We start from the raw sequence: 24,427 nt of genomic DNA, 5'->3' as shown, positions 1-24,427 counted from the left end.
CCTAATTTCTGGAGAACTCCAGGTTTGTGTGTGCAGGATGTTGGCACAAAAATACTTATGTTTCCACTCTCCTCTCCCTCCTGTGTCTTGGGCTTTATGTTTTCTTCCTTTTGATGATTAGTTGGTTAAAAGCTAAGGGAATTGGAGGGAAAGTGCCAGGTGTTTTTTAAGAACTGGGGTGGTGGTGAGGGGACCAACTCTTCCTCACATGATGTTACTACTGTCTCTTTCCTCCCAAGTTGTCCTGGTGATGACTTAGGGCTTCACATCTGTGTACATCCCACCTTGAATCTTGATCATGATGAGAAACACCTTAGGCCTTCTGTCAATTCCCAAGCTCCTTCAGATGTTTTTATAATGGGGGTTTTCACATGCACATATGTGTATGCATGTATAGACCCATACAGACATGCACACACACCCTCCTACTCCTTTACCTAACATACCCTCTCTTTCCATGATCCCTGTCACATACCTTTCAGGAGGTGATGGTTGTCTTAGTTGTCATCTACCCAGACAAATGTCTTAGGCCTGTCTTCCTTCCTGATACTGTAGCCTCTTGGTACCCAGGGTGATTTGGTGGAGAACAGAGAGATGAGAAGCAGAGGACTAGGAGAAGGCCTGTCCCTCTCTGACTCAGCCGTTTTTGGCATTATTGCAAAAGCTGGTCCTCTTGACTCCTGGTTGCCTTTTCCCAGGCAGTTGTCAGTTGGGGTGAAGGTGTCTGCAAGTGTGAAGTCCGGATGCTGCTGCTCATGTTGGGCTTTCCTTTTGGGAAATATTTCTCTTATATATAGTGTCGGGCCTCCAGGGAAAGCAGTCATTGGTGTGTATGTGTGTGTGCATGCACGCACATGCATATACATGTTTGTGTATGTGGAAATGCGCTAGGCAAGTGAAAACTATAGAAGAGTTGCCTCCTGTCTCTTGAATCTTCCAGAGATACCACTTAACAGTTAACAGCATTTGTGTTAATCCCCATCAGCCCCCAGCTCTTTCATTCCACCACTGCTGGAGAGTTGATATCTGCAGTGAGCCTGCCAGTGACTCTCAGTGTCTGTTTCTGACTTTTATTCTTCCTGTCTCTGACTTTTATTCTTCCTGTCTCTGTCTTCCAACCCCCAATAATATTTCCAACTGGCTTTTTTTACTCCCAATATTCTGTAGAGAAGGAGTCAGGATGGTGTCTTCCCACGAATAGTACTCAGTAACAAACCAATTGCATTTTAGTTGGGCAGTGCCCCCGCCCACCCTCCAGATCCCTTCCAGCTGAAACCCTTCCCTCTTCCCAGGATGTGTTCCTCAGTTTCCCTTTCTGTTTGTTGGATTGTTCCGCTGCCGCCCCTCCTCACCCTACCACCCTTGGATCATAATGTAAAATTCTTTTACCATGTCAAGAAATTATTAAAAATATAGGTACTTTGACCTCTTTCTAAAAAAAAAAAAAAAAAAAAAAAAAAAAGAAATTGAAATTAAGCTCATCAATCTTATTAATTTTGGTAACTCATTTTCAAGAACAAGTTCTATTCACTTTACTGAGATGAATTATTTGAAGAGTTAGTAATCTAAACTTTGCAGGTTACATAATAAGATAAAGAAAAAAATGCAATATATATTCTTATAATGATCATCTTATAATTCCATGTGTGATAAAAAATAAAATAAAATACTGTGGTGCTGTTCACAATAGCAAAGACTTGGAACCAACCTAAATGCCCATCAAGAATAGACTGGATAAACAAAATGTGGCACATATACACTATGGAATACTATACAGCCATAAAAAAGGATGAGTTCATGTCCTTTGCAGGGACATGGATGAAGCTGGAAACCATTATTCTCAGCAAACTGACACAAGAACAGAAAACCAAACACCGCATGCTCTCACTCATAAGTGGGTGTTGAACAATGAGAACACATGGACACAGGGAGGGGAACATCACACATCTGGGCGTGTCAAGGGGTGGGAGGGATAGGGGAGGGATAGCAGGGGGTGGGGGGATTGGGGAGGGCTAACATTAGGAGAAATACCTATTGTAGATGACAGGGGGATGGATGTAGCAAACCACCATGGTATGTGTATACCTATGTAACATACCTGCATGTTCTGCACATGTACCTCAAAACTTAAAGTATAATTTTAAAAAGTGAAAAAAAAATTGTGATTTTAATAGTGAAATATTCCTTTTCTCTAATTTTGTATGCAATTGTCAACTTTATGTATGTTGGTGTGCATGCACAAACATGTATCTGTGTATATACATGCATCTATATATATTTGTTATGTTTTGAATTTTATTCAATTTTATTTTAATATTGAAATTCAATATCAAATTTGTTTGCTATGTTAAAATAAGCGCTGCTGTTAAGTTTATACATTTTTTGTTACTGAATTACTTTAAAATCTTCTCATTCAAATTACACAAAATAAGAAGCAAATGAAGTTTAAATATAGTGTCCATTTACTAAAAAGTGAAATAATTTACTAGAGTACTAGTATCTAACAAAAGTATTTTATTCCCAAGTAACATAAAAATTGGGCTTGAGAACCGTGAATACAAATGAAAACCATAATGCATATTATGTGATAAATTTTATGAATGCAAAAGCTACAGAAATACAATGTAATCATCAAGCTAAGCATAATTATATTACTGGTAGAGAAATTGAATTCTTCAAGCATTAGGAGGACATTCTTTGAAATCAATCCACCAATATCACCATCTTCAAGAACTAGAAAGGATGTGACTAGTATCCTTAAAACTTTTCTCCTGTTAGTTTTTATTAGGCATTGTAAATTTATGAAGCTATTTAACATTGGAAGCTGGCTTAAAATATTAGTGTAATGTCATTTGGGCACAGCAGTAAGGAAAAAATAATTTATACTTACAAAATTATTTATATATGTATAACAAATAATCTGTTTGGCACATATAAAGACAGCAGGACATACTTTTTTAACTTGAAACCTCCATTTTGTTATTTGTAAATAAATCACTAGAAAGGGGACCAGTCTGTTAGCCTTCTAATAACAACAATAATAAAACCCGAAGGTTAGATAATAACAGAAATATTTCCTACTGCACTCACTTAGTAATCCTTTTATATTGTATTTAAAGTTAGAGAGTATTCTGTCTTTCACTTTGTTACTCCCTTCTTTATGCCTATCTTATTCACTCTTGTATCTCTTCTTCCCACAACTTCCCCTACACACACACACACACACACACACACACACAAACTCACACAAACTATATTTTAGGGATTTCTTGATAGAAATACCTCTTTTTCTAAAAAGTAACATTTTAACCTGTTGATACTTATGTTAAAATTAATCTGGGATATTATTTTCTATATTACCCAGTTTGCTGAGTTTCTTATTAACTGAGTCTCAAGATTAATCAATCAGGGAATGTTATCAGTAGGGCAGGAACAAGTAGAGTTAATCAGATAGATATCTAGACTATTTCTCCCTTAACGTTTTTAAATCTTAGAATAATGATATCCTCCTACAATGGTGAATAAAATGTCTTTACATGTTCTTAATTTATTCCACAAATATGTATTGAGTGCATTCTGTGTCTGGCACTAGAGTATGCTTTGGGAATAAAACATTGACAAATAACGGGCATGGTCTCTGTTCTCATTGAACCTACTGAATGAGGAGGGTGAAAGACAAACACACACATGTATACATACATAAGTGCAGTTTTATAAAAATAATGAAGTCCTAAGGAAGAGCAGCAGTGGGCTCTATAAAAATATTACATGGAAAATTTGTCTGAAATGGAAAGATTTAGCTGATCAAACAAAGCCTAAAGTGACAGCTGAAAGATGACTTAAATGTATGAAAAGAGGGCCGGGTGCGGTGGCTCACACCTGTAATCCCAGCCCTTTGGGAGGCCGAGGTGGGCGGATCACGAGGTCAAGAGATGGGGACCATCCTGGCCAACATGGTGAAATCTCGTCTCTACTAAAAATATAAAACTTAGCCTGGTGTGTTGGCGGACGCCTGTAGTCCCAGGTACTCGGATGGCTGAGGCAGGAGAATTGCTTGAATACGAGAGGCAGAGGTTGCAGTGAGCAGAGATAGCGCCACTGCACTCCAGCCTGGAGACAGAGCATAACTCTGTCTCAAAAAAAAAAGTATGAAAAGAGAGAAATATTTTCAGACACAGAGAGTAATATGTACAAAAGCTGCAGCTGGAGGAACAGGGGTGAAAATATTCAAAGGCCAGAGTAGCCAGAGGGTAAAGATTAAATAATTTCTTTGGAATAGCCCGTAGAGGCAAGTAGAGACAGACTGGGCAGGTTTTTATACGCCAAGGTAAGGAAGCTTGTTTTTATTCTAAAAGCAATTGAGAAGTCATTGCTTTTTATAAACGCTATGGATATATATAATCAGATTTGTATTTTCAAAATGTAACTGGATGTAGTGTAAAGAATTGAGCCAAATATAACTGGAAAGTATAATGGAATAAATATAAATGGAAACAAAATACATGGATGGAATACAAAGAATGAAACCAAACATTATCCAGGCAAGAAATTGTGATAACTTGTATTGTTGTAGTGCTGGTGAAAATGGAGAGAATTAAATGAATTTCAGAGACTGTATAGTAGGAAATATTTATAAAATTTGGTGATGGATTAAATAAGGTGGCACTGGGTAAAAGGAAATTCAGTATCATAAATTACTTCTGAATTTCTAGCTTACGCCACGTTCCAGTTACCCATGGGTATGTAGCAAATATCTCAACACTTAGTAGTTTAAGCATCAGCAATATTTATTTTGTGCAGATTTCTGTGATTTGGGCAAGGCTGTGCAGAAATATCTCATCTTTTTATCACTTCCTATCTATTGGGCAGCTCCAAAGCTGATAGCTGGAGTCATCTGAAGTTCCTCTTATTCTCAAGTCTGGAGTTGATGCTGGTTGATGCTGGGATATTTAGAGTTGTGGCCAGAACACCCACATGTGGACTTTCTATGTAGGTGTTAGACTTCTTTATAACACAGTGGCTAGTTTCAATGACAAATTTCAAGCAGTAGCTCTGGAGCCTTTTATGACTTCACCTTGGAAGTTATTTAGCATCACTTCACCACATCATATTCACTAGGAGCAAATCAATTAAGTTAGCCTGAAATCAATGGGAGGAGTGTCAAAGAATATGTGGATGTGTTTAAAACCAGCACAGATAACGCATTGAAAGATGGTTCCATTATTGAAAAAGGCAACATAATAAAAAGACTAGATGTGAAAAAAACTACTTTTGCTTCTGCTTTTTCTTTCTCTCTTAGCATCTATTTTACATTACCTACTTTTTCAGGACTTTGTCTATCACTTGCAAATTATTGACTCCTAAATCCTATCTAACCTTGACCCCTCTTCTAAGCACTAGTAGCTGCTTGTTGTCTCTAGAATGACTTACCCCGATCTTCAATTTAAGTCGTTTAACATTAACACCTTATTTTTTCTCAAAATTGTCCCTTGTCTTGAAATATTTTTTGAAAAATCATTTCTGTTCAATCTCTTGTATTTGTCTTTGACTCCCCTTGCTCAGCACCAATCCTGTTCAATTACTGGTATAACCAAGTCCACATTTAACAGCCATCTTACATCCACCTATTCATTTTCTTTCCTTTATGCGTATTTTAAAATTATTTTTCAGCCTTACTCAGAATATTCTGGACACGTGATGATTTTTGCTTGTTCTTTCAAGAATAAATCAGCTTATTTTTTTTTCAGAAATTTGCTTTGGGCTTTCTGTTTCTGAAACAATTTTCCCAGAAACATTTACATATCAGGTTCCTATAATTCATTAATTTACCTGTTCAGGCTCCCCTTACCATCATTGCTGAAATAGCTGCCTATTCTAATTATTTCTTTTACCCTTTAAAAAATTTATGCAACACATTATTATTAAAAATAGTTATGGTTTTATAATATATATAGCTTATATATCAATTGTTTGCTGGCATCTCTTATTAGAATGTAAACTCCGTGTCGTTAGACATGGCATGAGTTTTGTTGACTGTTATATCAACAGACTGTCTCAAAAAGAGAGAGTGAAAGACACTAAGCATTCAATAAAAAGTTATTAAAAAGTTATTGAATAAATGAATGGACAAACAAGTGAATGTGTAGACATTATTCTGCCTTACAGCCTTCTTAGTCAAACTCTCATCCATGCACGTTTCTTTTCCATTCTAGAAAAAAGTGATTACCTTGTCTTCCAAACTCCACTGGCATTTATTATCCATTCCAGTGTTAGTGATTGCTTATCTATGATAAATACTATCAATGTGATATCTTGTGTTTTTTTTTCAATTCTCATTTTTATCTTTTAGTTTTCCAACTAAATTATAAACTCCTCAAATTGGTGGTTATTTTCCAAGCAATTAATACATTAGTATAAGCAAGTAATATGAATAGACATACCTGTATGTATTTAATCTACATAAATTCATTCCATGCATCTAAATCCTTCTTAATTTTAAAGCATTGCACATTTGATGACTAATAATAGCAATGAAATACTGACTGCTGTAAATCAGATGTTATACTAATATTTCTGTCTGTATTTTTTTTTTTATTTTTACACTACTCTATTGTGGCGATTAATTTCATTCCCTATGTATTGGTGAGAAAACAAGTAAGTCTCAAGGAATTTAGAGTGCTCACCCTGTGACACACAACTAAAAGTGACGGGAATGGGTTTCACACTTCACTCTTCTTCACTTCAGAGCTTGCATTATTTACCACTATATAATGCAGCATCTCAAAGCCATCTCGGTCTATATGCTGATACAAATGAATCTCTCACTATTGAGGCTATAATCCTGAAAAACATTTTTTACATATGGAGGTATGATGATCTCTTGGAAATTAAAATGATAAGTAAACATTTCTGAATCATCTATTTTCAAAACAAATCTAAGTTTGATATTACAGAGACCCTTTGTTGTGTTTCTTGTTTGTTTGGTATTTAGACTGGGCTTTAAATCCAATACATTTGACCCTGGGAATCTCCCTTATTTATTTTATCAAGTTAGAGCACAATACATTTGTAGCCCATTTCTGCTCCTTTAAAAATTATTATGATAGTTATAAAATTATTTTCAGGGCTTGACCTTTTATCTTTGTTAGTAAACTGTTCTTTTTGTATATTACGTTGCAGACACTTGTACACTGCATAGGAACAAAAAGTAATAATTACCATCAGGTTCTAGCATATAAGAAAACTAAATATAAGAAGAGCAAAAAATTTAAAATCATGCTATTAGAAATAAAACCATATTATCTCAAAGTCACAGTTAGCAATATTGCAGTTGGTAAGGCACTAAAATATCAGATATTCTACCTCAGCAAATATGCAAAGTATGGAGGAAGGATTGGGAAGAAGTCTGAGAAACAGGAATCAAATCTCTGCTTCACCACCTCCTGACCAAGTGACCTGGAGAAAGTTACGGTATCTAAGCCAGTGAGTGGTTCTCAATGGTGGCTGTACTTTAGAATAATGAGAGAGTTTTATAAAAATACTGATATTCTGCTCCCATCCCTAGATGTTTTAATTTAATTGCGTTAATGTTGGAAATTGCACTTAAATCAGAACTCTGAGATTGGAACCTGAGTACCAATATTTTAAAAGGTGTATCAGGTAATTCCAGTATTTACCAGGCAATCAATGACTTAATATAGTCATTGATTCTCAATCTTGGCTTTACATTGAATCTAACTAAAACTTTAATTTCCTTATTTCCAAAATGTAGATATTGAATCTAACTAAAACTTTAATTTCCTTATTTCAAAAATGTAGATAATGATATCTACCACCACAGGTTGTTGTGAGAGTTTGTTAAGATAATGCATATAATGCCTGATACATAGTAAAAAACCCAGTTGTTAAGCTTATAGTAATAGTAGTAGAAGTAGTAGTAGTAGTAGTAGCAGTAGTAGTAGTAGTAGCAGCAGCGGCAGCTTCAGCAACAAAAGCAGAAGTACTAATAGTGCCATTATTATTAATTATTTTCCTTTGGCTATATACTGACTTAGTTTATCCATTTACTTATTCAGCAAACCATTGCTCTGAATCTGCTATTTGCCAGTTATGATTCTGGGCTCTGGAGATTGAATGGTTAACAAAACAGCCAAAGTTTCTCTTTTTATAGAGCTGACATTCTAAGGTAGGCAACACAAAATAAACAAATACTGAACTAGGAATAGAGAAAAATTGCAGGATAAGTACTGTGGAGAAAAAATTGAGGAACAACGAATAGCCTGCTGTTGTGGATGTGATGACCAGGGAAGTCCTCTCTGAGATGCCATTTAAGTAGTGTCCTGAAATGAAGACAGAAGATATGCACATATCTGAGGAAGTTGTAGCCCAAACAAGCAGTGAGAACAGCAAATACAAAAGTGCTGATAGTAGGTGTTGATGTTTCCATAAAGCACTTTCCCATAATATGTAAATCAAAATTTCAGTATATAATTTGTTTAAAAAACTTCCTATATTTTTTCTTTTATTGAATGGCAGTTAAACTTCATATATGGTAGACTCATTTGTTGTTTTGATACCATAATACGTTATTTATCAGCAAGGCATAATTACCCCTATTTTCCAAAAATGGCAATGAGATTCATTAATGTTCAGTTTCATATTAAGGTCCCATAAAATATAGCAAAGTTGGAATTAAACTTCAGGCTTTTAATTCATCATTCTATTGAGTTATTGAAACATGCAGTCTTTGAAAAATGGAACAATTTTTATATGTGTTAGTTGTGATAATTATATAAGCAAATATTTGAAAACATCCTTGGCCTGTGATTACATTTGCTCAAGTACACCAAAATAAAATATATTCATAGGAATGGCAATAACGGGAGAATACTTAGTAATAAATGTATAAAAGTAATGGAAAAATATATACAAATACATGAATTTCTAATAATTGACAGAGGAGATAGAAGTTAATACATATAGTATTCATTCATATTTAATAAACATCTACAATTCCAGATGGAGAAAGATAGTAAGACTTTTGGAATATACATAATTTTATATTCCCACATTTTCTGCCCTGAAGAGAACACATTTACACACATACACATACACACACACGTGCACGCTGGCTCACCTTAATTTAGGGAGTTAGAGTAGCCTCTTGGTTAAAAAAATAGACTGGGGTCAGATATAGAGAGATTTAATTTCCTACTCTACACCTTATGTATATGACTATAGACAAATTAAGTATAAATCTCAGTTTCTTAATGTATAAAACAAAAATAATCAAAACCATTTAATACAGTTGTTACGTGTACATCAAATTTTGGTTTAGTAGCAAGTCTGTAAATGTCATACAATCTGATATTTTACCTGGTTAAACTGAATGAACTTAGTCCCTTTAGTTCCTGTTTTACAAGGAAGGAGGGGAGAACCATGCTAAATGAATGAACTAGGTCTGGACTGAACCTGATACCTGGAAAATCAGAACCTTCTTCCTTCAAGCTTCATAGCATTTGAAGAACAGTCACTTTGCTGGAGCTGTCTCCAAAAAACATCTGCCCAGTTAAAGTATTTCTCCTCTTGGATGATAAAGCTGAAAGTACTAGGTATAAAATGTAGGGGAGAAATATTTCCCATCAATAATCTTAATGAATCAATTGATGGGCAGCTCTGTGTGAAGAAGGCCCTATGGCAGAAGGCAGTGCTGCTCAAGACTGAATGTGCAGAGTTATCAATTGGGGAATTCAAAGGCACGTTCTGATTCAGTAAAACTCGGTAAGAACCTAGATTTCGCATTTCTGTCAGACTTCCAGGTGATTCCACAACTGCTGCAGATCACACATTAAGTAGCAAGACCAAAGGAAAGGCTATTGGATTGGAAGTTAGAAGTCCTAGGAGGTCTGTCGTGTGGCTTTGGAACAAATTTCTCTTGATGTAAAAATGGGAATCATCATACTATCCTGCTATCTGATGGATGTGACTATTAAAAGACTATATATAAATATTAATATATAGAGGTATGTATTTCATAGAGAGATCTGAGCGCTAACTGCAATATTGTAAATGTAAATGTCTATTCTTAATTATCTGAATAAATAACAAGACAGTGTAGCAATCCTTAGCTTTCAGAAATTCTGAAAAACAAAGCATTAATTGAGTGCTCCATCTATACTATATCTTTCTCACCTACTTTATTACACATTTTTCCCTCAAAAGAGCCACAGCATTTAAATAAGACCAGAGATGGAGAAACAAGACATATGGCTGAGGTTTTGTCTTTCAGAAAATATTTAATGAGCATCTGTGAAAGTCACATACTAGTGAAAGTCGCATAATAGTGAATAGTGAAAATGAATTTAGTATATTCTTTCTTTAGTGAAAAATGACAATAGTTTGAAAGAGGACATTGATTTTTAAAAGCAGACCTGTGGAAATTCCAGATAGTTAAGGAAATTGAGTATCATCTTGAATTCAGTAGCCTCATGAAGTAGCATGGGCTTATCCCAAAGTATCATGTGCATATGACATCTTTTTCCTAAAATATAAAATCATTTAATGAAAAGAATTTTACTTGGCATTGTTTCTGGCATTATGATGAAACTATATCTATTACAGGTTAAGAAAAAAATGTTACTTACCTCATGTTTCTAAAATGGCTGTCCTCATATGAAGACTTTTTCTTTTTTCTTTCTGCCAGATACTTAAGCAAAGGCATTATCATTCCCTCTAAAAGAAGTGCTGGCAATCACTGAAAGAACTGTCATCTATCTTAGATAATGGCAATTTAACCACATGGTAAAATGCTATTGTCACTTGATGCATTTTGATGGGAAGAATGTCACTGATGTTTTATTTCTCCCATGAATTATAATGGGAAAATAAACCATTAGTGCCAAAACTGAATACAGTATACTACTGTGACACTGTAAAAATTGTGCATTTAAAAATGGACAAGTGCTTTTTTCTGTGTTTTCTGAAAACTACATTCATTTCACATATATTACACATAAAAACACATTCTGAGGGCAACTTTCTTCTGTTTCCTCAGCAGTGATGATCTGGCTGTTTGTCAGGGCATGTCAGAAGATAGGAATCTTACATAGGGAACACTCAAGACCAATTATCAGGATTTCTATCCTGACAAACTGTCTTTAAATATATTGTCTTACAAGATCAGAGGTAGGAAGGGAGAGTATAGTCAGTAAGAATTTAGTTCATTTAATTTATTCTAGTTTAAAGGTAGTTTAAAAAGTGTATATTGACTTTACATCTGTAATATGTTAAATACACATTCTTTTCTTTGGAAGAATACCAAGTTTTTTGTTTCACAGGACCAACATAACCACCACCCAAGTTCAAATTCGCCTGCTCTTAATTAAATTTGAAGTTTTCCCAAGCAAATATGAAAAGATTGAATACAGCTTGCAAGTTTCAAGTTAACTGAAGGAAGACAAAACACACAAATTTCCATAGGTGCCGCCTGGAAATACTTGGGCAGATTAAGATCTAGAAATAGACTGATGCTAGGCTGGTCTGTGTGAATCATCTTATTTGAGAAATCCCAAATTTTCTTTTTTCAAGTCCGTCAATGTTTCTCAAGCATATGAGCCAGGTCTCTTTGTCTTTAATGATATGGAAGAGTGCCAGCTCATCTCTTCTCCAGACTTGGCTGCTGAAAGGCTCATGGAGGCTGAGTGCCATCTGAGTCCAGAGGCAATGAATGGCACAGCTGAATATCATCAGGGTAATGATGATATCTCATTGCTCTCTAAATCTATTATTTGGGACAGAAATAGAGCAGGGGATTTTCCTGGCATTTCAATTATAAGAATTAGAAGGAAATGTGGAAAATGTAGGAGCAGCAAGGGGAAAGTTTTGGAGAGAAACCCAGGGCATACTTAACTTTCCTTTTTCCCATTAGAGAATACAATATTGCAAACCAGAGATTTGCTTTCAGTTTTAAAACAAACCATTTTCTAAATGATTTAACTTTCTAAAAATATCCAGTAGAATCAATTTTTGTTGATTGGTTGTCTTAATATTAGAATTTGAATGAGGGAATCAGTGTGTCCAAAGGCTCTTGTACAATCCATAAATCCTTTTGGCCTCATCTCTTATTCCAGTCAGTGCTGTCGTGACCAGTTACGTTTCATGCAGGTGCACCTCTTCATGCCTCTATAGACTTCTGCATCTTGCTTCCTGCCCTATGGCCTCTCTGACACCTGATATAGAAAAATCTGTGAATGTGATTGGCCTTTACACAGGTGTAAATGGGAATTACAAAGTGCTCAATTTTATGAGTCAATTATTGACCTACAAAGAGATATGAAGGAATGATTAAATGCATCTTTCTTTCTTCTGCAGTTTCCTCTGCTTTTCTGAGAGGAATTTTACAATTTTTCATCAGAAATTTCTGTAGAATCAAACTATAGTTACTCAGAGTGGTAGCACACTGGATGGCATATGCATGTACTTGTTTTCCTACATTCCAGGCTTGTTTCAATGCCTCACCTGTTCCTCATTGCTGCTCCTTGAGATCATATTACCAGCAAAATCTTTTACACATAAATATTTGATTAAGGCATAGTTTCCGGGTAATGTAGTCTAAGACAGGTAATTTTGTGGGGCTTCTTAGCACTCCATTGGCTTTAAATCTACAGTAGCCAGATCCTGTCAATCTCCACTTAACCTTTTGTTTGGAATCCAATAATTAGATTATCCATGCTTGAGAAACAGTCAGAAATTTATATCCCTAGAGAATGATCCTACAGGAAACTTAAGTATAGCAAACATCTCTGTTTCATTTCTCCCTGGTTCTGTGTATGGCCATAATCCCAAAGGGAATTCAGATTATTTCCCTAAACCTCATGGGCATTGTCTGTGCTAATCTCCATGGAATGGTGAAATCACTGATATGTTTCTCGGGAATACACATCAATAATTTATTCCAAGATTTATAGTTGTTTTTGTTTTTGTTTCTGTTCTGTGGTTATATATGTGCATAGGGGACATAGTTCCTGAAACAATTTGCTCTGGTTTACTGCAGGAGGTAATAATGTTGGACAGCTTCCCACCCAGGAAGGCATTATGCAAACATTTTTCACTGACTAACAGGATTTCATTACTAGTAGAATACTAACTGAGTTGATTTATGGGCTAAATAAATGTTATTTTATTAGTATTTCCTTTTGGGTGATAGTCTAAATGCTGTGAAAAATTTATGACAATCCTAAGTTCTTCAATCATCCAAGGTATTTTTCTACATAAAGACTTCTATCAAACAGTTTATTAGGTATCACCTACTTTTCCTTTCAGGCTACATGATCTTTAAAATTCTATGCACTATCCATACTATAAAATAATACACAGAAAATGTGAAAAGACTTATGAATTACATATTTGTAAAACTTTGATCTTCAAGGACCAGGGAATTAAGAAATACATCTATATTGGTATAAATGGCTTATTAATAAGAAATAGTTTCTTCTGTTTAAACATGAAAAAATTACATACTATGCATGTATATAAGTAGTTCATAATAGTACTTACATTAGTATCTATACATGTTGCAATTAAAAAAAGCTGCAATAACTAATTGTAATATTTTTTCTGTAATACTTTATTAATATTACCTCAAAAGTAAACCAGAATTGATAAAAATCGAATGAATATTTATAGCATACAAGATAAGAACTTAGGCTTTGTTTTATAGGTGCCCTGAGTTCAATGAGCATGGGTGAGTTATTTAACTTCTCTAATCTCAGTTACATTATTTGTACTATTGAAAAAATAATAACAAATAATTGTAGTGATGCACACTTATACAGTGCTTACAATATGATAGGCAAACTTTAACTGTATGAATTAATTTGATCTCAACAAACCTAGAAGGTGCTATATCATTTCAGTTTCACTAATGAGGAAACTGAGGTACAGAGAGATTTAGTGACTCATTTTGGTCAACTTGAAAATGGAGCCAAGATTTGAACCATGCAATCAAGGTCCATTTGAACCATACAGACAGCCCTCCAAATCCTCAAGTTCAACCAACCATGGATCAAAAATTATCAGAAATAAAATATACATATAAAAATAAAAATAATATATTTATAAACAAATATAGTATAACAATTATGTACAGGGCACTTATATTGTATTAGGCATTACATAAGTATTCTATGATGATTTACAGCATACAGGGGAATTTGCATAGTTTATATGTAAATACTATAACACTTTTTAAAGAACTTGAGCACCCCAGATTTTGGTATCCAAGGGGAGTCCTGGCACCAGTTCCCCATGAATATCTTAGGACAACTATATTTATCTAACAGGTGCTATGTCTTGTTGTTTTGCTCTAAATTATTAAATATTATAAAATAGCTAAAGCTCTCCAAACAATACCTGGTATGAAGTACACCCTTACTATGATTATTTGTGTTTGTCATCTATAGGGATAGCACAGATAATTAACACACAGCAATGAACACTTCTGCACATTTCCTAGGATAGGAATTGCTTGAAAGTAAAGAATTCTAAGTCACAAGATAACAAGAACATATTTTGAGCCAACAACTGATGTAGCCTTCTTTAGATTTTAAAAATCTGCTCCTTTTCTTTTGAGAGAAAGAAAAAAAAAATACAGAAGAAGCATTTCAAAAGGCACAAAAGATAAATGATTTAACCTTTACATTGGATATATGATTAAATAAATACATATGAGTTACACATTTAAGATACAATGTCAAATAATTCTTTTTACTAAGAAATTTGATTTCAGAGATAAATTTCTATATTTGTATTAAACTGTTTTTAAAGTTACTCTTAATGTTTATCCTAAATCAACATCAGAAAAAAATAAACAAGTAAAAACCACAGAATCCTGATATTTGGAATACATGAAAGTCACAGCTTTCTGATTGGCTAATACAGAACAATGAGTATTTAATAAATGTAAAAAGTTATAATTTCTCTAAAAATATTTAGGAGCATATATTTCAATACCTTAAGACAGTCAGTAGATTCCATTCTTGCTGGGCAGGGCATCTCAGAAAAATAAAGACAGCAGCCTGTCAGGGACTTACATAGCCCCCACCTTCCTGGGACAGAGCACCTGGGAAAAGGGGCAGTTTTGGGTTCTGCTTCAGCAGACTTAAATATCCTTGCCTGGCAGTCCTGAAGGGAGCAACAGATCCCCCGAACAATGCTTGAGCTCCATTAAGGGATAGTCTGCCACCTCAGTTGGCTCTGTGACTCCCCCACTCCGTGTATCCTAACTGGTGGACACATCATATAGGAGAGCTCTGGCTGACATCTGGCAGGTATGTTTTTGGGACAAAGCTACCAGAAGAAGGAACAGGCAGCAACTTTTGCTGTTCTGCAACCCCTGCAGGTGGTTCCCAGGCAAGCAAGGTCTGGAGTGGACCTCCAGCAAACTGCAGCAGACATGCAGCAGAAAGGCCAGAATGTTAGAAGGAAAACTAACGAACAGAAAGAAAAAACTTCAACATCAACAGAAAGGATGTCCGGTCAGAAACCCCATCCAAAAGTCACCAACTTCAAAGACCAAAGGTAGGTAAATCCACAAAGATGGGAAGGAACCAGCAACAAAAAGGCTGAAATCACCAAAAGCCCGAATGACTCTTCTCCTCCAAGGGATCACAACCCCTCACCAGCAAGGGAACAAAAGTGGATGGAGAATGAGTGTGACAAACTGACAGAAGCATGCTTCAGAAGGTAGGTAATAACAAACTTCTCTGAGCTAAAGGAGCATGTTCTAACCCAATGCAAGGAAACTAAGAACATTGAAAAAAGGTTAGATGAAATGCTAATGAGAATAACCAGTGTGAAAAAGAGCATAAATGACATGATGGAGCTGAAAAACACAGCACAAGAATTTCGTGAAGCATACACAAGTTTCAATAGCCGAATCAGCCAAGCAGAAGAAAGGATATCAAAGATCAACACAATGAAATAAAGCGAGAAGGAAAGATTAGAGAAAAAAAAAAGAGTAAAAAGAAATGAACAAAGCCTCCAAGAAATATGGGGTTATGTGAAAAGACCAGATCTACATTTGATCAGTGTAACTGAAAGTGACAGGGAGAAAGAAGCCAAGTTGGAAAACACTCTTCAGGACTTTATCTAGGAGAACTTCCCCAATCTAGCAAGGCAGGCCAATATTAAAATACAGGAAATACAGAGAACACCATAAAGATATTCCTTAAGAAGAACAACCCCAAGGCACATAATTGTCAGATTCACCAGGATTGAAATGAAGGAAAAAATGCTAAGGGCAGCCAAAGAGAAAGGTCAGGTTACTCACAAAGGGAAGCCCATCAGACTCACAGCAAATGTCTCCAAAGAAACCCTACAAGCCAGAAGAGAGTAGGGGCCAATATTCAGCATCCTAAAAGAAAAGAATTTTCAACCCAGAATTTCATATACAGCCAAACTAAGCTTCATAAGCAAAAGAGAAATAAAATCCTTTACAGAAAAACAACTGCTGAGAGATTTTGTCACCACCATGCCTGCCCTATAAGAGCTCCTGAAGGAAGCACTAAACATGGAAAGGAACAACCAGTACCAGCCACTGCAAAACCATACCAAACTGTAAAGACCATCAATGCTATGAAGAAACTGCATCAACTAACATGCAAAATAACCAGCTAGCATCAAAATAGCAGGATCAAATTCACACTTAACAATATTAACCTTAAATGTAAATGGGCTAAATGCCCTAATTAAAAGACACAGACTGACAAATTGGATAAAAAGACAAGACCCATCGGTGGGCTGTATTCAGGAAACCCATCTTATGTGCAAAGACACACATAGGCTTAAAATAAAGGGATGGAGGAAGATTTACCAAGCAAATGGAGAGCAAAAAAAAAAAAAAAAAAAAGCAGGGGTTGCAATCCTGGTCTTTGATAAAACAGACTTTAAACTAACAAAGATTAAAAGAGACAAAGAAGGGCATTACATAATGGTAAAGAGATTAATGCAACAAGAAAAGCAAAATATCCTAAATATATATGCACCCAATACAGGAGCACTCAGGTACATAAAGCAAGTTCTTAATGATCTACAAAGAGACTGAGGCTCCCACACAGTAGTAGTGGGAGACTTTAACACCCCACTGTCTATACTAGACAGATCAATGAGACAACAAATTATCCAGGACTTGAACTCAGATCTGGACCAAGCAGACTTAACAAATATCTACAGAACTCTCCACCTCAAAACCACAGAAATACATTCTTCTCAGTACCACATCACACTTATTCTAAAATTGGCCACATAATTGGAAGTAAAACACTCCTCAGAAAATATAAAAGAATGGAAATCATAACAGTCTCTCAGACCACAGTGCAGTCAAATTAGAACTCAGGATTAAGAAACTCACTCAAAACTGCACAACTACTAAACAACCTGCTCCCAAGTGACTACTGGATAAGAAATGAAGGCAAAATAAAGGTGCTCTTCGAAACCAGTGAGAACAAAGACACAACGTACCAGCATATCTGGGACACATTTAAAATAGTGTCTAGAGGGAAATTTGTAGCAATAATGCCCACAAGAGAAGCGAGGAAAGACATAAAATTGACACCCCAATGTCACGATTAAAAGAACTAGAGGAGCAAGATCAAACAAATTCAAAAGCTAGCAGAAGGCAAGAAGTAACTAAGATCAAAGCAGAAATGAAGGAAATAGAGGCACAAAAACTCCTTCAAAAAAAATCAACAAATCCAGGAGTGGGTTTTTTGAAAAGATCAACAAAATAGACTGCTAGGCAGACTAATAAAAAAGAAAAGAAAGAAGATTCAAATAGATGCAATAAAAATGATAAAGGGGATATCACCACCGATCCCACAAAATACAAACTACCGTAAGAGATTACTACAAACACCTCTATGCAAATAAACCAGCAAATCTAGAAGAAATGGATAAATTCCTGGACACTTACACCCTCCCAAGACTAAACCAGGAAGAAGTTGAATTCTTGAATAGACCAATAACAAGGTCTGAAGTTGAGGCAGCAATTAATATTCTACCAGACAAAAAAAGTCCAGGACCAGATGGGTTCACAGCCAACTTCTACCAGAGGTACAAATAGGAGCTGGTGCCATTCCTTCTGAAACTATTCCAAACAATACAAAAAGAGGAAATCCTCTCTAACTCATTTTATGAGACCAACATTATCCCGATACCAAAACCTAGCAGAGACACAACTAAAAAGGAAAATTTCAGGCCAATATCCATAATGAACATTGATGCAAAAATCTTCAATAAAATACTAGCAAACTAAATCCAACAGCACATCAAAAAGCTTATCTATCATGGTCAAGTTGGCCTCAACCCAGGGATGCAAGGCTGGTTCAACATCTGCAAATCTATAAATGTAATCCATCACATAAACAGAACCGAAGACAAAAACAACATTATTATCTCAATAGCTGCAGAGAAGGCCTTCAGCAAAATTCAACAGTTTTTTATGCTAAAAACTCTAAGTATCGATGGATCGTATCTCAAAATAATGAGCTATTTATGACAAACCCACAGCCAGTATCATACTCAATGGGCAACAACTGGAAGCATTCCTCTGAAACCTGGCACAAGACAAGGATGCCCACTCTCACCGCTCCTATTCAACATAGTATAGAAGTTCTGGCTAGGGCCATCAGACAAGAGATAGAAATAAAGGATATTCGAATAGGAAGACAGGACATCAAATTGTCCCTGTTTGCAGATGACATGATTGTGTATTTAGAAAATCCCATTGTCTCAGTCCAAAGTTTTCTTAAGCAGATAAGCAACTTCAGCCAAGTCTCAGGATACAAAATGAATGTGCAAAAATCACAAGCATTCCTATACACGAATAATAGACAAACAGAAAGCCAAATCATGAGCAAACTCACATTCACAATTGCTACAAAGAGAATAAAATACCTAGGAATAAAGCTAACAAGAAATGTGAAGGACTTCTTCAAGGAGAACTACAAACCACTTCTCAAGGAAATAGAGAACACAAACGGATGGAAAAACATTCCATGCTCATGGTTAGGAAGAATCTATAAAATGAAAATGGCCATACTGCCCAAAGTAATGTATACATTGAATGCTGCCCCCATCAAGCTACCAATAACTTTCTTCACAGAATTGAAAAAAACACCTTAAAATTCATATGAAACCAAAAAACAGCCCAGATAGCCAAGGCAATCCTAAGCAAAAACCAAAAACACAAAGCTAGAGGCATCATTCTACCTGACTTCAAACTAGATTACAAAGCTACTGTTATCAAAACAGCATGGTACTGGTACCAAAACAGAGATATAGACCAATGGAACAGAACAGAGGCCTCAGAAACAATGTCACACAACTACAATCATCTGATCTTTGACAAACCTGACAAAAACAAGCAATGAGGAAAGGATTTCTTATTTAGTAAATGGTGTTGGGAAAACTGGCTAGCCATATGCAAAAAGCTGAAACTGGATCCCTTCCTTACACCTTATACAAAAATTAACTCCAGATGGACTAAAAATTTAAACAAAAAACCTAACACCATAAAAACCCTAGAAGAAAACCTAGGCAAAACCACTCAGGACATAGGGATAGGCAAGGACTTCATGACTAAAAACATCAAAAGCAATGGCAACAAAAACCAAAATAGACAAATGGGATCTAATTAAACTAAAGAGCTTCTGCACAGCAAAAGAAACTATCAATAGAATAAAACCGCAACCAACAGAATGGGAAAAACTTAGCAGAAAGGATTCATCACTGACCTTTATTTCTTAGGGTAACTCGACAGCCCAGACATAATGAAACTGTATTCCTATGATGTTGAACAGATAGTGAGCTCTTCATTATTAGATGTGCTTACAAGTAAGAAATTTGTTCCTCCAATCATATGACCATAAAGGAACATTGAGAATGTAAATGTCTTTCTTAACATAATCTGCACAACTAAATAGGTATGGAGACTACAAAAACTATTGAGAAGAAATCAGTAAACAAACAAAAACCCAGCACCATTTTCATTAATTGTGGTTATACAGCAAACTTTTATTGCATAGTGGTTTTAGAGCTTAGAGTCTGACCTCAGAGAGGGTTTGAATCTCATGTCCACAAGAAAATGTGATGTCAGGAGTAGTTTTAGTATGGACAAATTAGATATATTTCAAGTGCTTGATAAATTTTTCAGTGGCAAGTCTTATAACAGTACCTTAAATATTTCAACATATCCTATTTTGTGATGGTCATTAGTTCATCAGATTAAATATTTAAAGTGTGATATATAGCTATCTCCATGAATATTACAGATCAGTCTTTTTTAGAAGGCTCCTCTGCTTCACCTCCACATGGTCAGTACTGTCATTCTCCTACTTGGCATCTCAGATCTCCCAGTTTGATATCTTAATCAGGACATTTCCCTGGAGTGTCAACCATTCAGTAAACACTTATGGGTTGGTTACAGGATAAATCAAGGACCAGTCAAGAATAAGATGTGATAATTGTTCTCAAGAGGCTCACAGTATACCAAGTCAGAAAAGACAGTGGAAGTAAGATATTTGTACATAATAAGACATCTTTAGGGATAAACATAATGGGAACTCGGGGGAGGGACACTCAGAATGGACTGGGTTTGGGTCTCTCAGGGACAGCTTTCTGGAGACATAACTAATAAAATTCTCAAATACTAGTAGGAATCAGATAAATGATAATAAGGTCCTGGAAAACAGGGTATTTAATTTATGCTAACAACATTTTTATTTCTTTCTTGAGTGTCAAAATAATCTTCTGTTGTTATAGCTTTAATATGATCACTTCCCATTGCAACAGAAGCTGAAGTTTATACTTTATTCCTGTAATTCCCTTTCACCCAAACTTTTAGGTAAAATAAACAAAAGAGATAAACAAAAATTAAAGATTGGGTAGAAAAAAAAATCCCCCTAAATTAGTGGCTTTTAATGGAAAGGGGGCTGAATTCTGACAGCTGGGAGACATTTGGCAATGTCTGGGAACAAATATTGATTTTCTCAGCTCCACCCCAATTTTTGGGGAACGAATCTGCCACTGGCATCTAATGGATAGAAGACAGAAATGCTGCTAAGCTTTCTGCAATGCACAAGATATCCCTCTATAACAAAACAATTATCTAATCCAAAATGTCAGTAGTGTGGAGGCCGAAGAACCCTATAGGAATCTGATAATTGAGAAATCTTTATAAACAGAAACAGGGCTGCTATCTAGTGTTTTTCGTCCGCTGAGAATCCTAGATGAAGCAAAAGCAGGAAACTTATGATATTTTATCATTCACATAGGTTGATATTAATGGGTTAATTGACTATTTGTAAAACTGAGAGTGATGCTCTCACATGCTGCAATTACTGTATTTTTCTCCGAGAATAAGATTTGTACATTATTTGAAAAGATATGGTAAGGAGATAACTCAGCATCTTGAATAGCTCAGTGCAGTTTATATTTCTTGACTTCTAAAGCACTGTTTCATTTTGTCCAGGTTAAAACACCCTGTGGCATATTTTTAAGGTGCTAACTATAGTCTTGAAAAGCAATCTGTGAGAATTTTAACTTAATGAATGATGCAAAGATACTTACCAGTGATGCAGACAGATTTAACCAAGGGCTTCTGTGGCATACCTTAGAGACTTCAGCCTGCATAGAGTCTGGCCCCAAATATTGCCAGCTCAGAAACTCATGCTCAACCTTGTTCCACGTTAGGTGTATTAGAGTATTGATTTTCCATACTAAGCTCACATGGAAAAAAGTGACAACTGGCAAAATATTAATTTTCATTGAAGAAGACTAAAAACATATATGAAATAATTGCAATATTCTGGAACAGAAAATATTATTATTATTATTATTATTATCATTTTTTTAAAGAGAAAGAGAGAGAGAGAATGAGGAGGAGGAAAAAGGAAGAGAAGGAGAGAGAGAGAGAATGGGGAGGAGGAAAAAGGAAAAGAAAGAGGGAGAGAGAATGGGAGTATTGCTTTCTTGCCCAGGCTAGAATGCAATTTAGTAATGGGTATTGAAAACCTCTTGTATACTGATAATTATACTTAATGATGTAGTCAGGAAGGAATAAGGGAAGAAGATAACAAACAAACAGCCAACCAATATTTCATTTAAACCCATGAAATGCTATGCGATTACTGAGGAGTGATTTATTTCCAATTATATAGTCACTTTTGGAATAGGTGTGAGGTGGTAATGTATGTTTTGTGTATTTGAAGTGGAGAGTTCTATAAATGTTTATTAAGTTTACTTGTTTCAGGTCTGAGTTCAAGTCCTGAATATCCTTGTTAATTTTCTATCTTGTTGATCTATAGAATCATTAGCTATTCTTGTTACATTGATCCTTTTACCATTATGTAATGTCCTTCTTTGCCTCTTTTGATCTTTGTTGCTTTAAAGTCTACTTTATCAGAGGCGAGAATTGCATCTCCTGCTTTTTGTTTATTTGTTTATTTTTACTCTCTGGTTGGTGAATCTTCCTCCTCTTTGAGTCTTTGTGTATTGTTGCATGTAAGATGGGTCTGGATGCAGCATACCAATGGGTCTTGGCTTTTTATCCAATTGCAATATATATAAGTTTAATACTGGCGTTTGATGCTAGCTGGCTGTTTTGCCCATTAGTTGATGTAAATTTTTCATTGTATTAATGTTCTTTGCTTTTTGATATATTTTTGGAAAGGCTGATATTGGTTGTTCCTTTATATGTATAGTGCTTCTTTCAGAAGCTCTTGTAAAGCAGGCCTGGTGGTGGTGAACTCTCTAAGTACTTGTTTGTTCGCAAAAGATTTAATTTTTCCTTCGCTCATAAAGCTTAGTTTGGCTGGATAGGAAATTCTGGGTTGAAAGTTCTTTTCTTTAAGGATGTTAAATATTGTTCCCCACTCTTTTCTGGCTTGTAGGGTTTCTGCTGAGAGATCTGCTGTGAGTCTGATAGATTTCCCTTTGTGGGTAACCTGACCTTTCTCTCTGGCTGCCCTTAGTATTTTCTCCTTCATTTCAACCCTAATAAATCTGGCAATTATGTGCCTTGGGGTTGGTCTTCTTGAAGAATATCTTTGTGGTGTTCTCTGTATTACCTGGAGTTGAATATTACCTTGCCTTGCTAGGTTGGGAAAGTTTTCCTGAATGATATCCTGAAGAGTATTTTCCAACTTGGATTCATTCTCTTCATCACATTCAGGTACACCTATCAAACGTAGATTAGGTCTTTTCACATAGTCCCATATTTCCTGGAGACTTTGCTCATTCCTTTTTATCCTTTTTTCTCCAATCTTGTCTTCTCGTTTCATTTCACTGAGCTGGTCCTTGACTTCTGATATCCTTTCTTCTGCTTGATCAATTCGACTGTTTAAGCTTGTGCATGCTTCACGAAGTTCTCGTGTTGTGCTTTTCAGCTCCATCAATTCACTTATATTCCTCTCTAAATTGTCCATTCTCGTTAGCATTTCGTCAAACCTTTTTTTAAGGTTCTTAGTTTCTTTGCATTGGGTTAGAACAAGTTCTTTTAATTCACAGAAGTTTCTCATCACCCACATTTTGAAACCTGCTTCTGTTATTGGAACACACTCGTTCTCCATTAAGCCTTGTTCCGTTACTGATGAGGAATTGCGATCCCCTGTAGAGGGAGAGGCATTCTGATTTTGAGTATTCTCTGCCTTTTTAGGCTGCTTTCTTCCCTTGATTATATATTTATCCATCTGTCGTCTTTGTAATTACCAACTTTCTAACTAGGTCTCTGAGCGGACGTCCAACTTTTTGATTCCCAGTGCCGAAATCTGAGCAATCCACTGCGCCGGCCAAGACAGCGGTGTTAAGGTTGATGGCGCCTTTCTGCCCAGGAATCTCTGGACTCTGCACCAAGAACTGCCGCTTTAAGGCGCCCGCAAAACCGCCGCGCCGGTCACAAGAGTTGCTCTGGCAACCCGTGGAGCTCCTCCGCTGGGAATCTCCTGGTCCATGAGCTACAAATATTTGTCTGAAAGTGTGGCATCCTCTCGTTCTCTGCGCTTTCACTGGGAGCTACGTGCCCGAGCTGCTAGTGATTAGTCATCTTGGATCTCTCTCACGAGAACTTCGCAAAGCATGCACAAGCTTAAACAGTCGAATTGATCAAGCAGAAGAAAGGATATCAGAAGTCGAAAATAATATTATTAAAAAACATGTATAAAACTGATGAAATTTCAATAAAGACTTGTATAGCAGTATACCAAGGGTAATTTCTTATTTTTGACAAAGGTACCATGATTTTGTAAATGATGTTAACATTCTAGGGAACTCTCTGTACAATTTTTACCACTTTTCTGTGACTCTAAAATTATTACAAAACAATTCTAAAAAGTAGTATTGAGGAAGAGAATAAAATGAGTAAGTTGGGAAGTGA

The 24,427-nt window shown here is 35.8% G+C and overlaps 2 protein-coding genes across 2 annotated transcripts in view; both read left to right on the top strand.

Moving 5' to 3' along the window:
• Positions 1 to 88, top strand: part of LOC105710801 (proteasome activator complex subunit 3-like) — a 1,207-nt gene extending 1,119 nt beyond the window's left edge. The window contains exon 1 of the mRNA XM_064384133.1: positions 1 to 88. This exon is cut by the window's left edge and continues 1,119 nt beyond it. The gene's annotated coding sequence lies outside the window, so the exon portion shown is untranslated.
• CSMD3 (CUB and Sushi multiple domains 3) overlaps positions 1 to 24,427 on the top strand; it is a 1,293,678-nt gene that overhangs the window by 539,352 nt on the left and 729,899 nt on the right. The window lies entirely within an intron of this gene.

The sequence above is a fragment of the Aotus nancymaae genome, unplaced genomic scaffold (assembly GCF_030222135.1).
Source record: "Aotus nancymaae isolate 86718 unplaced genomic scaffold, 86718_ANA_hifiasm-v0.15.2.pri h1tg000036l, whole genome shotgun sequence".
NCBI lineage: Eukaryota > Metazoa > Chordata > Mammalia > Primates > Aotidae > Aotus > Aotus nancymaae.
Note: the sequence above shows the minus strand (reverse complement) of the source record. Positions and strands in the feature narration are given on the sequence as shown.